Here is a 13,012-nt window from a genome sequence, read left to right on the forward strand (position 1 = left end):
GACTATTAGGTATCTAACAACAGCGGCAGCAGGGATCCCATGTGTGACCTTCTACCTGTGTGGCACAGGGCCTGTCACATCATGAGTCTCAGTAAATGGGCTCAACATCATTGCTACTCTTGTTATTAAAGGAAACAGCCAGAAAGTGCTTCCTCTTTCCACAGGCAACCACAGACACTTTCTCTGGACTTGACTCACTTGGGCAAGAAGAACCTTCCGGGCTGAGCTTCCAAGCCCCAGCCAGGGGAGATGCAGGGCACGGAAGGCCCCGCTGAGGCGGATTGGAGAGCTCAGAGCTGCAGAGTCCGTTTGGCGTCTGCAGCTCTCGGTGGAGAAACGCCTGCCCCCGCTAAGCAGTCAGTGCCCGCCTGGCCTCACGGGCTCCCAGGCAGCCTGCCTTGTGACAGGTCTACAGGGACATCTGTTGGTGAGCAGGCCCTGCCAGACACCTGTTGGCCCCCGCTGGGCAGGAAAAATAACACAGAGAGGCTCCGAGGACCTGGGTATGGCATGGTGGGAGTAGGGGACACAGCAGATACCCTTACTCTGTAGAAAACCAGCTTTCCACTACAGTGGGTGATGGCAGGGAATTCTGGCAGAGAATACTGGTTTTTGAGAGCTCCTAGCATAAAATTGGATCTGTGTCCCTATGGAAAATTCCACATTACAGAAAGCATGGCCCAGGGAGGCAGAAAGCCTCGGCTGGGCATCACAGGAATTCGTTTTGCCAGTTGGCAGCCCTGTGGCTCTGGCTAAGTCCCTTCCCCTCTGTGCCTCAGTCTCCCCATTAGGAAAGTTCAGGAGGTTCATGAGGTCGGTGGCTCCATATCTTGAATATACACCATGGAAGGTTGTGGGTTTTTTGTGTTTTTTTTTTTTTGAGACAGAGTCTTGCTCTGCCACCCAGGCTGAAGTGCAGTGGTACAATCATAGCACACTGTAACTTTGAACTCCTGACCTCAAGCAATCCTCCCGCCTCAGCCTCCCAAAGTACTGGGATTATAGGAATGAGTCACTGCACATGACCCTGGGAAGCTTTTTTAAAAGCAGATTCCCAGACCCCACTCCCTGAAATTCTGATTCAGCCAGTTACAGGGGGCCCAGAAACCTGCCTGAGGCTCCTCCCAGAGGACCCCACTCCCTGGTTGCCTCTCAACCTGCAGTTTCAGGCATCCCAGAGTGCCCCACTGTCTCCCAGACCCCAGGGAGAATCAGAAAGAGTGGGGGCACCGTGGGGAGCAAGCAGGAGGGAGGAGTCACAGAGGCCCCGGCCGGGTGACTGCTGTCTTCAAATCTCCCAGAGCAAACTCACAGAGCCGGCCCAGGACCCGCCCACCTTCGGTCCAGTGCGATGGGGGAAGCTGTCAGATGCCAGCATCCGTGTGAGGTGCACTTATGGAAACTGCCATCCCTGCCTTCCCTGCTGAAAAGTCCTTACCTCTGAGGTTTTCAGGAATCTGAAAGGAAAGGCTTCTTTCCATGAAAATGTGCCAAAAGACCACTGCACACCTGCACGTACGCGCCGTCCTGTGGGAGCCAGCCTGAGTCGGCCTGGCTTGGATGGCAGCAACCTCCATGCCCCACCCATCCCAGGGGCCCTCCTGCCCTCTGCCTAGGAGGTGTTCCAAGTGCTTGGTGTGCATCACTTGGCCTTATCTTTGCAAAGCCACGAGGCCGCCAACGTTATTGCCCCGTTTCATGGAAAAGGTTACGAAGGCACAGAGAGGGTCGGTAATTTGCCCAAGGTCACCTAGCTAAGAATCGATGGAGATGGGCTTCACACTCCATCAGGGAAGCTCCTGAGGCCAAGCTTTGAGACCCGCTTCATCTTCTAGCTTGGAGATATATTCACTATTTTTTGCAGTAGAGCCCTTTTCAATGTAAAAGAATCTGTCAAATGTAACAGAATCTTACATTTGACCCCAGCATAAGAAACAGATCAAAGCAAAGCCACTCTGGTTAAAGGGGAGGGACTATCCAGCCATCCTGCCTCCCCTTGCCCTGCTCATGGAGACCTCCTCAGAGCACCAGGGTTCTGCAGAACTGAGTCTAAGAGTCAACAAAGAAGTCATGGCTCAGAGAGGGAGTGTGCCTTGCCCAAGGCCACACAGCCTGCAGGTGGCAGAGTTGTTGTGACACAGGCAGCATCCAGAGAAACATGGGATGTGTGGGGCAGCCTGGGAAATGGGCCCTGCTCACCTAGCCAGCCCACACGGAGCACCTAGATGGGGAGAGGAGAGCACTGATGGTCCAGGTTGACCCCAGGCAGGGGGCTTAACTGGGGTTGCTAGGGAATGGCTGAATCTACAAGTATATTCATTTGTTCACTCAACAAACATCACCTGAGACCTACCATGTGCCAGGTATGATGTGGCACCAAGGATACAATGGTGAATGATGTGGACAGTCTTGTCCCTCCCCACCATGCTCATATCACAGACGGACAGAGTGATAATTAAACAATGACAGCAGGCCGGGTGTGGTGGCTTATGCCTGTAATCCCAGCATTTTGGGGGCACTAAGCGGGTGGATCACCTGAGGTCAGGAGTTCGAGACCAGCCTGGCCAACACGGTGAAACCCCATTTCTACTAAAAATACAAAAATTAGCCGGGCATGGTGGTGGACACCTGTAGTCCCAGCTAGCTGGGAGGCTGAGGCAGGAGAATCCCCCGAACCCGAGAGGTTGCCGTGAGCTGAGATCATGCCACTGCACTCCCGCCTGGGCGACAGAGTAAGACCCTGTCTCCAAAAGAAGAAAAGACAATGACAGCAACACAGAGGGATGGCTGCTTCGAAGGGAACTGCTGCCTACTGAGGGCACACAGAGTCGGGGCTTGTAGGCTAGTGGAGAGGTCAGGAGGGGCTGCTCTGCGAAACAAGGCCATCCGAGCATTAACGGATGACATGGCATCAGCCTGGCCAAGAGAAGGGGAAAGCGTGCACCACAGAGGGAACGGCACGTGCAAAGAATGAGCACAATGCATTTGAGGACCTGGAAGAGGTTTGATCTGGCCAGAGCCGAGCCCATGGCAGGAGATGGTGAGAAAGGGGACTGGAGAGGTAACGGGCCAGGCTGCATGGGTCATGGAAAGAGGCGTGGGCTTTATCCTACAGAAGTTGAATGATTAGATATGTGTTGCTCTCATTGTTTTAACTCCCCTGGCTTCTATATGGAGGACCGTATGGAGGAGGGGTGGGAGATGCTTGGGAGGTCATTCATAGGGAATAGTGGTGTCCAGAGAAGACACAATGGTGATTTGATGTGATAATCACGGGAAGGAGAAGAATGGACGATCTGCCAACATCCATCCCTTTCTTCGCCTCCTCTGCATTGAGGGAGAGAGGTGAGGGGGGTAGGTAATAAGTCTGGCCAATGACATGGCCAGCAGTGATATACATCACTTCCAGAATATCCCCACACTCTCCTTCACCCCCATCTCCCTGGGATGGTAATGTTCCCAAGGTAAGCCTGGGAGCCTCAGGCCAAGTCCCTAGAGCCTGCATCCGAGAGCCCCTGGCTCCCTTTGCCCCACTGGACTGCAGCAGGAGGGACCTACCACGCCTCTCTGCCCTGAGACAAAGACCGGTCCCCTCTCTAATAACAATCCTTATCTCTGGAGGAGGAAGAAGGATGGATGGGGAGGAATCTACAACCACTCCCACATTAGTGATGCTCATGCATGCATACATGCCTGATCATTCTTTGAGCTCTTCATCTGTTTTTCATTTGTTTGTTTTTTCTCTATTTCCCCCTTAACCACGGCCCATTCAAACAGGTAACACTTGCCTTAGGGGAGGCAGGTGTTAGGTAAAAACACCTATGGGTTCTGGGTCACGCCTGTCAACCCAGCACTTTGGGAGGCTGAGGCAAGCGGATCACGAGGTCAGGAGATCGAGACCATCCTGGCCAACATGGTGAAACCCCGTCTCTACTAAAATACAAAAAGTTAGCTGGGCGTGGTGGTGTGCGCCTGTAGTCCCAGCTACTCGGGAGGCTGAGGCAGGGGAATTGCTTGAACCCGGGAGGCGGAGGTCTCAGTAAGCCGAGATCGCACCATTGCACTCTAGCCTGGTGAGAGAGACACGGTCTCAAAAAAAAAAAAAAACACCTATGGGTCTTCTTAACTTTTGTCCTCCAAAACTCCAAAATCCTTTGTCTTGGAGAAAAAGGAGAGCCAGACTTGGGCATCCTGAGAGCAGAGATTCCTGCCTCTACTTACAGGAGACTGCCAAGAGAAAGCCTAGGCCCCGGGGAGGAACTATGCTGGGGCCTCTCAACAGGGGGCCCACTAATGGCTTCCCCAGGGTCTCTTGCCCCAAGTGTGCCATGGAAGGATCTTGCGGGCTTCGAAGGCTGGGGTGTGGACGTGTCAGAAGTTCCTGTGTGCACCCATGATGGGGGCCCCCCCGACCCCTACTTGCTGCTCTGGTCCCTCAGAGGTCTGTGCTGCTGTGACAGGGCCCTGAGCAGGGCAGGAGATTCCCCAGGAAGGTTGGAAGCCTCTTCTTCTCTGCCAGTTCAGCCAAGGTCTTGATGTCAGAAACACTGCTGAGTGGTTAAAAACAAGTGGTGGGAGCGGGTGGCTCACACCTGTAATCCCAGCACTTTGGGAGGCCAAAGCGGGCAGATCACTTAAGGTCAGGAGTTTGAGACCAGCCTGGCCAACATAGTGAAACCTCGTCTCTACTAAAAATACAAAAATTAGTTGCATGTGGTGGTGCACACTTGTAATTCCAGCTACTTGAGAGGTTGAGGCAGGAGGATCGCTTGAACCCAGGAGGCAGAGGTTGCAGTGAGCTGAGATCGTGCCATTGCACTCCAGCCTGGGCAACAGAGTAAGACTCCATCTCAAAAAAAAAAAAAAAGTGATTTTTCTTGCACACCTGAGTCAGTGCCCTGAGCTTCTTACGTGTTACACAACAGTTATTAGGGACACCCTCCCTCGGTGACATCTGAGGGCAGCTGTGGAGGGCAGGGTCTTCCCCACAGCAGAGCCAAGCACCCCTCCTGGGAAGGCTCAGCTTTGGGGAGGAAGGGCTTCCCTTTCCAAGCAGGCCAGGGACTCCCCACACACATCCCAGGCCGCGACTGCCCTGGAGATGAAGTCACAAGCCAGCCTCAGGGTTACCTCCCAGCTCCAGTCCCCCCAGCCTGGTCCTGCGGTGCTCCTCCCCACAGCCCTTCTTTCCACATTCACAGGCGAAGCAAGATTCCTGGAGACAGTTCCCACCTGGTCCTGGTTCTGTCACCGCTCCCCTGACAGCCCCCACATGCCCACAGCGTCACCAGCACATCACTCCACGGTCAGAGGGGTCAGTGGCCGCCCGTGCCTGCTCCCAGCTCCCTTCTGCAGCCTCCGGGCCAGCCCCACCCAGCGCGGAGAGTCAGGGCTTCCTGGCGGGGTCTGAGTGCCACATCCCCCGGCTACAATACAGCCCCAGTAGAGAACAGGGTCTCCGTGGAGGGGAATCAACTGGAAGAATGAAGTGTTTACTTCAGAGCTTCTACCATGGCGCTGTGTGCTTCCCTCAGAGAGCAACACACTCACACACACTCACACCCACACACACACACTCACACATGTGCATTCACACACTGACACACACACACTGACACACACTAACACACACTCATACACACACTCAACACATTGACACACATTCACACACATACACTGACACACACTGACACACAGACACACACACATTCTTATGCACACTCACACATTCACACACACACTCATATGCTCACACACTGTCGCATGCTCACACACAATCACACTCAACATAAGCTTTGCTCACTCACACTTATATGTCCACACACTGTCACACATGTTCACACATGCACTCCATCACACAAAACACACACAGGCTTTGTTCACACACATTCATACACATTCACACTTACACATGCAAACACAATCTTCACAGCACACACCTGCATACACACCCACACACTTGTGCTTACACAGTTACACATCCACACTCATCCACATTCTCACACTCACATGCGCTCATGTACACACACTCCCGTACACCCACACACTCGTGCATTCACACGTGCTCGCTAGCATCCCACATTCACTCATACGTCTTCACACACTCACACAGACACACAGGTTCTCACACACAATCTCACACTGACACACGTATTTACTCACATACGCACATTCACATACGTAAGAGTGTGCTCCCACCCCCATCCTGGCCTCTGATGCCGAAAGGGGAAGGCCAGCTGCCCAGGGAAGGGGGACCGGGAGGGAGGGAAGAGCATCGCCCTCTCTTGCCTGGACATGGGTCCCTTCCTGAGCAAGCCTGAGCTGGTCTCAATTTTCCTGGGTTCTCCTAATAACTTTTTGGTAAGCTGCCTTTTGTGGGGGAATCCCAGCATGCCACGCACTTTGCCAAGGGTTTGGCCATGCTCCCGCCAGCAATTCCAGCGGCTGTTGTTCTATCCCCACTTCACTCCAGAGGCCACGGAGACTCGAGGCCACGGAGACTGAAGCCCAAGTGGCTCTGGTCACGACTGCACAGCTGAGAGGGGAAGAGCCCTGGTATGAAGCCACTGGGCGGCTCAGCTCTTGGTTCTGCAAAGCTTCCCTGCTGCCCAGCTCTCCTGCCCTCAAGCACGCCCACTCTCTGGGGGGCCTTCAGCACATCCCTGGAGTCACTCTCTCCCTCCCCCATGCAGACTGTGCCCCAGCCCATTCCCGCAGAGACAAAGGTCAGATCCACAACTTCTGTCCTTCGTTCCCTGCTCATGGTCCACAGCACCCTCCACCACCATCACGGGCCCAGCAGGGCTGCAGGGGGACTGCAGGGCAGGAAAGGGAGAGCATCCGCTCCCGCATCAGCCTCCAGGAGCTCCGCCAAGAAAAATGAGGGCAAGGACACACTCCGCTGGCGAGGCCTGCCGTTTCATTTTAAAGGAGACAGTGCTTCCTGGATCTTGCCCGTGCTGTTGCAAGTCATATAAAATGATAGGATCTTTCTGAAGGGCAGTGTGATCACATATATCAAAGACCTTTAAAATGTGCATGCAGGGGTACATCCTTTAGCCTATTAACTCCACTTCTAGGAAAAGTATCCTAAGGAAATATTTGAACAGGTGAGCAAAGACGTAGGTACAAGGATGTTCACTGAAGCACTGTTTAAAATAGCAAGGAGCTATAGCCAAAAATAGAAACAATCTAAATAAATCATAGCATACCCATACAATGAAGCACTCTACGGCTACAAAGAGTAATTGTAAAATATAGTCATTGACATAGAAAGATATTCACAATCTATTTTTGACTTTAGACAGGCTATAATAACCTATTTACATTTTGATGCCATTTCAACTAAAAATCTGTATCAATAAAGAAAATTCTAGGCCAGGCATGGTGGCTTACACCTGTAATCCCGACACTCTAGGAGTCCGAGGTGGGAGGATCACTTGAGTCCAGGAGTTCAAGACCAGCCTGGACAACATAGTGAGACCCCATCTCTACAGAAAACAAACAAACAAACAAAAAAATCGAAAAATGAGGTGGGAGAATTGCTTCAGCCCGGGGGGTTGAAGCTGCAATGAACTATGATCATGTCACCGCCCTACTGCCTGGGTGACAGAGTGAGACCCTGCCTCTAAAAGAAAAAAAAGAAAGAAAAACTTAGAAATGAATGTATCAGACCAGGTGAAGTGGTTCACACTTGTAAGTGGCACTTTGGGAGACCAACGTGGGTGGATCACCTGAGATCAGGCGTTCCAGACCAGCCTGGCCAACGTGGTGAAACCCCGTCTCTACTAATAATACAAAAATTAGCCTGGTGGTACATTGCGCACCTGTAATCCCAGCTACCTGGGAAGCTGAGGCAGGAGAATCGCTCAAACCTGGGAGTGGGAGGTTGCAGCGAGCTGAGATTCCGCCACTGTACTCCAGCCTGGGTGACACCGCAAGACTCCATCTCAAAATAATAATAATAATAATAAATGATGCATCAAAATATTAACTAACACAGATTATCTATGGAGAGTAATGCCATAAGTGATTTTTTTGAAATCTCCTTTGTATTTACTGATTTTTCCTAAAATTAACATTTAATTTATATGAATTGTTACTTACACATACAAATTATTATATATTTGTTCGACTACACATAAATATTCCTGGAAAACTACACAATAGCACATTAGCTCCCTCTGGCAACAACAGAAGGTTCGTGGCTGAGGGTCAGCATGTGGAAGAACATTTTTCACTATGTACTTTTATGGAGCCTTTGAATTTTGAATCTTATGAATATATATATATCATATATATATATATATATATATATATATTTTTTTTTTTTTTTTTTTTTTTTTTTTTTTTGAGGCAAGCTCTCATCTCACTATGGTGTCCAGGCTGGTCTGGAACTACTGGGCTCAAGGGATTCTCCCTCCTTGGCCTCCCACAGTACTGGGATTATAGGAGTGAGCCTCCACACTCGGTCAAATTTATCATCTTTTCACAAATACAAATACAAACTAAATTTTAATTTTAAAGCAAAATAAATTTTTTTTTTTTTTTTTTTTTGAGATGGAGTCTCGCTCTGTCGCCCAGGCTGGAGTGCAGTAGCACCATCTCCGCTCACTGCAACCTCCGCCTCCCGGGTTCAAGCGATTCCCCTCCCTCAGCCTCCTGAGTAGACGGGATTACAGGCCTGTGTCACCACACCCAGCTAATCTTTGTATTTTTAGGTAGAGACGGGGTTTTGCCATGGCTGGGTTGGTCTTGAACTCCTGACCTCAAGTGATTCGCCCGCCTCTGCCTCCAAAAGTGCTGGAATTACAGGCACGAGCCACACCGCGCCTGGCCAAAAATAAAAGATTTAAGGGGCGTCTTTGAAATTTCACAAAGCCCGTTTTTGTGCAGCAGTGACCATGGAAGGAGACTGTTTATATCAGAGTCACAAACTCAAATGCCTAGATGGGCCAGAGGGATAAATGCGGGACAGAACTGGTGTAATAATAGGGAGTGGTGGGGACTGCAGCAACCTGGAAAGCAGAGACCCTGTCTGTGGTGGCAGCGTGATTCTACTCCAGCTGATTAGACCATGCGGGAAGACTGCCCTGGGGCCAGCCCCTCCAGCTCATCAGTAGAAGCCTAACATCTAGGATTCCATATGCTTTTCCTCATTTTAGGCCAGGCGCGGCGGCTAATGCCTGTAGTCCCAACATTTTGGGAAGCAGATCACTTGAGCTCAGGAGTTCAAGACCAGCCTGGACAACTTGGTGAAACCCCATCTCTACAAAAATACAAAATTAGCCAGGCATGGTGGCGCATGCCTGTAATCCCAGCTACTTGGGTGGCTCAGGTGGGAGGATCACTTGGGCCCAGAAGGTTGAAGCTGTAGTGAGCCGAGATTGCACCACTACATTCAAGCGTGGACAACAGAGTAAAACACTGTCTCAAAAATTTAAAAAAGTGCTGACCCCAAAAATGACTTTCCATAGGCCAGGCACAGGCCAGTTTGCAATCTCTACATTCATATGGAATATTTTTGTTTACACCCCCAAAGTAGTTTAGGGAGAAGTAACTTGCTTAGAGTCAAACAGTAACTCTAGAACTTTGAGATCCTCAGCCTCCCTAGTACTGGGATTACATGCATGCACCACTATGCCTGGCTAATTTTTTTATTTTTAGTAAAGACAGGCTTTCACCATGTTGGCCAAGTGCTGGTCTCGAACTCCTGACCTCAGGTGATCCTCCCACCTCGGCCTCCTAAAGTGCTGGGATTACAGGCATGAGCCACTGTGCCTGGCCAGAACTTTAGTTCTAACAGTAGTTATTAATAGTTAACAGCAGGCCAGGAGCGGTGTCTCATGACTGTAATCCCAGCACTTTGGGAGGCCAAGGGGGGCGGATCACCTAAGGTCAGGAGTTTGAGACCAGCCTGACCAACATGGAGAAACCCCGTCTCTACTAAAAATACAAAATTAGCCAGGCATGGAGGCGCATGCCTGTAATCCCAGCTACTTGGGAGGCTGAGGCAGAAATGCCTGAACCCAGGAGGGGGAGGCTGCGGTGAGCCGAGATCGTGCCATTGCACTCCAGCCTGCGCAACCAGAGCAAAACTCCGTCTCAAAAAAAAAAAAAAAAGTTAACAGTGACTTGGAGGGAGCGAGAGGTTTACAGGGCTGTCGGACCCTTTCGGGGGCACCAACATTTTATCAGAGCAGGAAGCCCAAGCCTGCTCACTGAGGACATTTGAAGAGTGGAGTGGAAACAGAAGCCCAGTGCAGGAGGGTGAGCTCTCCTGGCACCCCTGGAAGAGCCAGCCTTCATGTTAGGCAAGGCTGGTCAGCAGCCAAAGTCAAGGTATAGAAGCAGGGAGCCAGACCTAAGACCTTGAGCACTGGTCTCTGGCCTCCCTACCTCCCTGCCTGTGCCCACCATGTCCCCTTCCACTCTGCCGGTTTACACCCTGCATCTCAGTCACATCTATCTCCCACCCGCAGGCTCCCTGACCACACAGAGAAGAGGCAGGATTCAAACAAAGGCTGGCTCATTCCTCTAAGTCACTGCTCTTTCCACCCCAGCATCCTCCCTTCTCTGGGTTACTGCATCCTCTGAACCCGTTTCTTCACCCCTGAAATGAGGCTAAGTACTCCAGAGGCTGAAGCAGAAGGATTGCTTGAGCCCAAGAGTTTGAGGCTGCAGTGAGCTATGATGGCACCACTGCATTCCAGCCTGGGCAACAGAGCAAGACCCCATCTCTAGGCCGGGCGCGGTGGCTCAAGCCTGTAATCCCAGCACTTTGGGAGGCCGAGACGGGCGGATCACTAGGTCAGGAGATCGAGACCATCCTGGCGAACATGGTGAAACCCCGTCTCTACTAAAAAATACAAAAAAAACTAGCCGGGCAAGGCGGCGGGCGCCTGTAGTCCCAGCTACTCGGGAGGCTGAGGCAGGAGAATGGCGTAAACCCCGGGGGCGGAGCTTGCAGTGAGCTGAGATCCGGCCACTGCACTCCAGCCCGGGCGACAGAGCCAGACTCCGTCTCAAAAAAAAAAAAAAAAAAAAAAAGACCCCATCTCTAAAAGCTAAATCAGGCAAAGCATGATGGCTCACACCTGTAATCCCATCATTTTGGGAGGCCAAGGTGGGCGGATCACCTGAGGTCAGCAGTTTGAGACCAGCCTGCCCAACATGGTGAAACCTCGTCTCTACTAAAAATACAAAATTAGCCAGTTGTGGTGGTGAGTGCCTGTAATCCCAGCTACTCGGGAGGCTGAGGCAGGTGAATCACTTGAACCCAGGAGGCAGAGGTTGCAGTGAGCTGAGATCACACCCCTGCACTCTAGTCTTGGGCAACAGAGTCAGACTCCGTCTCAAAAAAAAAAAAAAAATTTTTTTAATAAAAGCTTAATTAATTAATTAATAGGAAGAAATGAGGCTAAGGATACCTCTTTCATAGGGTGACTGTGAGTTACATGGAATGAGAGGTGAAGAAATTGAAGATGAGAGACTATTTTGCATCTACCCAATTAGCAAAGGTTTTGAAATGGTAATACTCAGTGCTTGTGAGTATTTGATGAAATGGGACGCTTTCATCTCCTTCAATGAGATTCCCACCTCAAGTGCTCAGAATGGTCCCTACACGTTGGAAGAGATCAGTAAATCTCAATAAATTCCTGGTGACTGAGTGACCACACTCTTACATCTGTTAATTCTCTAGTTCCTCTTTTCAACAAATAGGGAAGCCTGGGGGTGTTAAGTGACTTGCTAAAGTCACACAGCTGGTAACACAGGAGTCAGAATTAGAGCCTCAGAATTTCTTCTGTCCTCCCGAGGGCCTTGTCCTGGGCCCCTTCCTGTTCTCTCAGACCACCAGGATGGGACACAGCTGGCGCCCGCATACCCGCCCTTTCCACTCCCCTGGGGCCCCACCTCCCACAAGGCCTGCCTGGTTCGCCTCTCCTGGGCACCTCTGGGTCCCAGGCCAGATCCCCAGGCCTCCCGGGGACAGGAGGGGAAGGTCCACGTGAGATGATCTCACAGGGTAGTCACAGGGAGAGAAACGATGGGGAGGCGGGGCAGGGTGGGGTCCAGACAGACCCTGAGGGGGGAGCTGTCAGAACATCCCCATGTGTGGACAAAAGGCCCTGACCTGTGGTGCTGGCAAAGGTGCTCAGGCCACAACCGCCCTATGGCCACACACACGCACACACACACTCCGCAAGGATCACACAGGGAGGAATCTCGGACACTCCCTGAGGGGAACCAAGCTCTGATCCCAGTGAGGGCCCTAATGAGTAGGGCTGTTCCGCTCACTCCCACCTTCACTGACCACCCAGCCGGGTTCAAGGGACTTCCCTCCAGGGCCCACCCCTCCCCTACTCTCCACCCAATGAGCCTCCAGAGGGGAGGCCATGTTCCAGATCTAAGCCAATCAGCACACTGCCTCCCTGGCCACAGTGATTGGTTCAGTGTGGGCACATGACCTCAGTGGCTCCAATCAGAGCACAGCTCAGGACTTCCACTGGGAATCATGGAACAGCTTCCATCTCCAGATTTCCGTCTGGAGCCCCTGGAGTGCCTGGCCCTCGTCTTGGGTCCATAAGGAGAGTCTTCCAGACTGGACCACCACCAAGAAAACAATAAAAAGCTGAGACTCGGCAGCTGAGTCCCGATCATGTGCTTCACTCTGGACTAGGTCTTGCCTGAAGCTATCGAGAAGCTGCGTTGTTACAAGAGCCCCCGAAAACCCTGTGTTTTGCTTAAGCAAGTTTGGGTTGGGTTTTGTCTTACAGACAGTCCCCGACTGACTTATGCTTGACACAAATTATTCGACCTACGATGGGTAATCCCATCGTAAGTCAGGAAACTCCTTACCATTTATGTTTTCTACTGAAAGCCTATCGCTTTGGCACCATGGTAAAGTTGAAAGCCAGTAAATCAAACGATCCTAAGTCGGGCACCGTCTGCTGTGTTGCAGACATTAAATGTATTTTCGGCTTTCAGCATTTTCTATTTAAGTTGGGTTTAT

The sequence above is a fragment of the Macaca fascicularis genome, chromosome 14, assembly GCF_037993035.2.
Source record: "Macaca fascicularis isolate 582-1 chromosome 14, T2T-MFA8v1.1".
In the NCBI taxonomy this organism is placed as follows: Eukaryota; Metazoa; Chordata; class Mammalia; order Primates; family Cercopithecidae; genus Macaca; species Macaca fascicularis.